We start from the raw sequence: 6,000 nt of genomic DNA, 5'->3' as shown, positions 1-6,000 counted from the left end.
GAACGTCGGGGCAGCTCCTTAGAGGTGGAGGACGGGGTGGGTGAACCGGCGGGACGATGAGATCGATGACGGATCCTCATCCAGTACGGTGGATGAGGGACGTCGAGGTGTTGCTGTGGACGACGTCGTCGGGGAAGAGGCTCCGGCTGGGTGGCGGACGGAGCAGGGTGTGGGGTTTCGTCACGGGTTTTCGCGGCCTCGGTGTACGAATGGGTGCGCGGATGGGATGACAGTGGGGAACCATGGCTTAGAGACGCGCTTGTCCGAAATGTGGGGTAAGTTACGAAAGTACCCCCACCGATTTGAGGCGATTCTTTCGGTTCAGGGGTACCACGGGCATTTCACGTGTCGGGATTTCACAGGAGGTGGGAGTTTTCGCGCGCGTTGTAATTTCGGAATAGCAAGGCGCAGGTTGAGATGGAGGGAGTTGTCGGAGCACAACGAGACAAAGATATATCTTAAATATTTCGGGCTAACAAGGCGCGGGTTGAAATTTCCGGACAAGCCTAACGTGTACTATACTAAATCAATGCGCACTACAAATGTCATTCAAAACTTTGAATTCATGTTATGTTCAATTAAAATATTTCGCTACGTGTATACTGCATGCAACCTACTACTCAAATGAACGTTTTAGTGCATTCCAAACACATATACTACCGCTTCAATATGAACTAAATTTGAATTTGTTTCTATATTTGAATAAGATCTACAGTAATGATTGTTGTGAAGTCAAAGCATTTGAATTCGTTTCTCTGTTTTAATAAGATCTACAATCATCATTATTGTCAAGTTAAACCATCATTTGTGTATTATCTTCACAGCACACCACATGATTAGTCTCGAGTTACATATGAACTATGTGTACTATATGAGCTAGAACTAGATTTTTTGAGTCCACTTTATTTTGATTTCAAGTCACATTACATTTCTAGCTCTAGCTAGATCTTCATAATATAAACCATGTCTCATATGTATAATGTGTTTATCATATTATGTATGGTGCCCCGCCCCCTACACCTACAAGTATTTAGATGTGAGTTGCAAACACCACACACTACCACAAATTCAAATAAAATGTGAGAATGTTCGATATATAGTATTGTTTAGATTGTTCGATATTTAGTTGTAAGCTGCAAACGCCACACATTATCACAAATTCAAATAAAATGTGAGCTTGTTTGATGTATACTATGGTTTAGATTGTTCGGCATTTAGCTGTGAGTTGCAAACGTCATGCATTATCACATTATGGTATAACATGTGCACAGCACGTGTATCACCGCTATATTCATGCATGCAATGTTTAAAACACTATGATCTCCTATTCAAATATATGAATCCGCTTTCGTATCAAATTATGATCTTTGTTAGTCTCTTACACCCACACAATCCTCTAACCTTTGTAGCTACCACTAACTTTCTCTCGTGCATGCACACGCCCTCCTCGCCCTCCCCCTCCCTCGGCATTCTATACACCGGGCACATTCATTTTTTTTCTTTAGGTCGTTCTCCCAGAGTCTCCACAACTCCTTTCCGACACACACCGATCGATAAACTTCTCCAGCGATGCCTGCCTACAACATACACACACACCTTCAATCTCCTCCTTTATGTGTCCTTGCCGCGTGTCTCTCATACGGTCAGACACACGTGTAAACTCTCGCCCCTCTTTTCATCGATCTCACAACCGCACACTCCTCCCTGTATCTAGCTAGTAGTTGGGCCTCTCGCACCACCTCTTAGCTCCATTCTCTCTGTATGTCCATCTCACTGGGCCTTATTTGCCTCTAACAAATGGACGTACACCGACCGATCTCTCGCTATACATATAGCTAGATAGGTCCTTATAACTCTTTTTACCCACACGTCAATTGATCTACCTCATTAGTTGTGTCTCTCCCTTCCTCCGACAAACAACAATTGATCTACCGATCTAGTTAGGTTTGCTTAGCAAACACATGGTTCCCCTTCATCATCCATGGATGCATCCCAACAGATCTATCACGCACAGGCATACACAGAAACACATCCCCACTCTTATTGATAACATTGTAGTTCCACCCTCAGTTTGTCTAGTAGGCTTCTCCCACCATCTTCGAGAAGCAACTCCATCACCCATCCAGCACTCTACCCCTCTCCCTCCCTCTCCCACCCTCCCTCTCTCTCTCCTCTTTCACTCTGTCCCATCATATTTCCCGTCCTTCAGTTATGTATGGACGTCGACCGATCTCCCTCAAGACATAGCTGGGTCTCTCCTTCTCAACACATACATGAGTCGTTCTACCTCTATAGTTAGGCCTCTGCCTACCCCTCCCCCCACCCTCCTCCCCCCACACACACCGATACATCGAGCGCTCTAGTCATGTCTCCCTACCACACACAAACTTGACATGTGCCCTCTAATGTTCCGGTAGGCCAGTCACCCTATATCTTTGACTTGCACACACACACAATTTTGATGGCTCTCTTCATCGATCTCGCACCCACCCACTTGATCCTCTCTTCAACTCTATCGATAGCTATGACCCCTCCCGCTCTTCTCGTGATTGCCCGCTCCTCTATGTATGATATGGATAGGCCTCCATTTCACACACATTGCATGCAAAATTTTGTTTGAGATGTCATCGACACATATTCCCACAAATAATTCACGAAATCAACCCCCACCCCACCCCCCCCCCAAAACAATAAACACTCAAGAACGCGGTTTGTATCTCTCACACACACCCACGTAGGTGGGGGACGTGCATGAAGAGAAGAGGTGCATGCACGGCGCACGTACTCCCGTCTCTTTCCCAACCACACCCGCGTGAGTACACTGTGGATCTCATTTTTGTACGAAAAAGGCAGCCCACGTGGTAATTTGGCGCGTGTACTGGTTGTCCACTTGGTGGAGGGAGGATCGTCTACCACGGGTGAACAAAAAAATTGCGACTTGACGTGTTATGTTAAAAAAGGGGCAAACCATGTGGGGCCTACCTTAGAGGCAAGGCTCTATACACTGGAGTACTTTGGATGTGTCCCGTCAACTCGCAGAACGAGGAGAAGCTTGCTTAGTACACCATCTCCCCCATTCCTAAATATAAGTCTTTGTAGAGATTTCACCATGAACCACATGCGGATGTATATAGATGCATTTTAAGTGTAGATTCATTCATTTTGTTCCGTATGTAGTGGAATCTCTACAAAGACTTATCTACTAGTAATAGCTAGCCCCCCACTACTAGGAATTCTCTATCCTCTCCTTGAGCCACATCATCAAAATTGATGTAGCCGTTAGATGAAGTAAATCAGTCCATAATAGCCGTCTGATCTAGACGTTGAGAGGCTCCACACTAAGCCACATGCAAGCATGCAGAAATACCGTGGCACATGCATGTGAGTGGGTTTTAAATCACATCAACATGTCTGCATGCAAGCATGCACCGGTAGCATGCATGTAAGTGAGCTTTGAAGTCCCATTAACATGTCAAAAAGAAAAATATAATCCCATTATGTAGTAGGAGTTGGCTGATCTTTTTTCCTTACGTGGGATGATCTAAATGATGATGGGAGTTTATTTAGTTTGGCTACCACATTTGTCATGCGGTTATAGAGTTTTTTTAGTTCTATGAAATCGATAATTTTGCGCATAGAGATATACCGCTGTTCCGCGGCAACGCGCGGGGACTCATCTAGTAATATTTAGGAACGAAGAGAGTACTATGTAAAGAGTTAGGTGTCGCACGGTGATAGTGTGAGGTGGGCCATGTAATCACTGAGCCTGCGTGTTTTCACTGCTCTTGCACGCCTCCGCTGTAAGAATGGAGAAAATTGTAATCTAGTAGTGGTACCTCCTTTCGCCGAAAGCGTGCGATATCCAGCAGTCCTACCACCTCAGTAATAAAGACCAATGAGCCGTCAAATCACATAGACCCAGCAGTAACCATCACTCTTGCGCCAGTGAGAGGTCGCGTCCGCTCTGCCCGGGCATGAATGCGGCACCGATTCTTTGGAGCGGCGCTGACCGTTTCGGGCGGGAAGCGCGCGCGGGCGATGGAGGGGCTTTGGGTGGGCCAGGTTGGTCAGGAGCGGGCGTGGCAGCTGTCCGCATGTCCCTATCGGACACGCCCGGAAACGAGAGGATGCACCGAATCTCGCGGCTAAAATTGTACACTACACAACATTTCTCTGTAGGAGAAGGTCGATCTATCGCTCTCTCTAACGCACACATGTTGTTAAACACACACACACACACATGCACACACGCACACACCTTGGTCCCGTTGTGCCTTCTAACTTGAGGTCTCGGGTTCGATAACTACACTTGAGCATAATTTGTGCCAGGAGGATTCTTTGACTGGTCAAAATGTTTTCTAGGGTTTGCACGCTTCACACTCTCTCTCCAGTATATATATACACGCTGGAGCCTCAGTGCTTGTAGTTGCTCTCTTCACACTCTCTCGCCCTCTCCCTCCGTTCCGAATTACTTGTCGCAGGTATGGATGTATCTAGATGTATTTTAGTTCTAGATACATCCATTTCTTCAACGAGTAATTTGGAACGGAGGGAGTAGTTGCTCTCTTCGCACTCTCTCGCCCTCTCCAGATCTAAACAAGACTTCTTTGGCCTCTCTCTCCCCTCACTGCTGCTCAAAGAGCCGGCAGGATCCGTCCACTGGGAAGGGAAGGAGGCTTAACGTTGTCACCGTCGGCGAGGGACTACCGGCGCAGCTGTTCACTTTCCACCCAGCGGCGGCGCAGGAGGGCCTCCGACCCCTCTTCTTCGCCGTCGTCCCGTCGCCCACCGAAGAACCTTAAGGTATAATTTACTTACTCCAGATGCATTGCTCTAGCTGCATGTATACCATGAATCTAGGACATGGTTCAAAGAGGAAAGTAGTGGGAAAAGTTGTATATAGCATGAATCTAGGACGTGGTTCAAAGAGGAAATGAAGGGGGAAAGTTGTATAGCATGAATCTAGGACGTGGTTCAAAGAGGAAAGGAATGGGGGAAAGTAGTGGGGAAAGTTGTATCGCATAAATCTAGGACGTGGTTCAAAGAGAAAAGGAAGGGGCGAAAGTACTAGTTCAAAAAGGAAATGAAGGGACAAGGCTGTAGAGTTTGAGCAGGACTAGATTTGCTGCGCTCACATAGGGAAAGGTGTCTAAAGATAACAAAACTAGGACCAACACAAATATGCTCCTTGGTTGTTTGTCCTTTGTTGCAACAGACTGTGCATGACCACAGTACATCGGTAGATGCACATGGTGCTGGTGCATCCACTGTCCCGTGCAACTCATTAGCTGTTGTTAATCTAAGGCCCTGTTTGGTTTAAAACTCCCTAGTCCCTACCTGCTTGGTTCCAGGGACTAAACATGGACTAGAGGTTATTAAATGGCATGCTAAAATACCATGTTACCCCTAGTAATGAACTAATAGAGGCAAGGTGCGATGTGTGGCAGGGGCAACTGTTGGAAAAAGTCCCAAAAAGACTCCCTCGGGGTCTTCTTTGTTTAGTCCCAAATACCCACTTTTAGTCCCTAAAAGTCCCTCCTGTTTGGTTTAGATGGGACTGACATGGAGTTTTTTTAGTCCCTACACCAAAATGTCCCTGTAAACAAACACCCTCTAATAATGCCGCTGGAAAATTGATGCAATGCAACAGTTAAAAGCAAATTACATGTTTAACGAATTTTATTGTTAATATAATCTCTATGTTAATATTAATCAATGCCACCGTTTGAGAAATGCTACTGTCTTTCTTTTTCTCCCATTTAGATAAGGTAGATGCTTCTTTTTGTTGGCTTCTGTGTCATCCACCATTATTGACCACTAATTGTTTCCTTTGCACCTCTGTGTAAACAGGGTTATCTACTTCACCTCGTTGCCATTGTGACCTTTTGTTGCACTACACAAAACACTTTTGTTTTAAGAGTGTTTTGTGCAGTTCAACCAAAATGTCACACCGACAACGTTGCTTGATTGCTTGATCTTAGTGGAACTACACAAGAGGAG

The sequence above is a fragment of the Triticum urartu genome, chromosome 1, assembly GCF_003073215.2.
Source record: "Triticum urartu cultivar G1812 chromosome 1, Tu2.1, whole genome shotgun sequence".
Classification (NCBI taxonomy): Eukaryota; Viridiplantae; Streptophyta; class Magnoliopsida; order Poales; family Poaceae; genus Triticum; species Triticum urartu.
Note: the sequence above shows the minus strand (reverse complement) of the source record.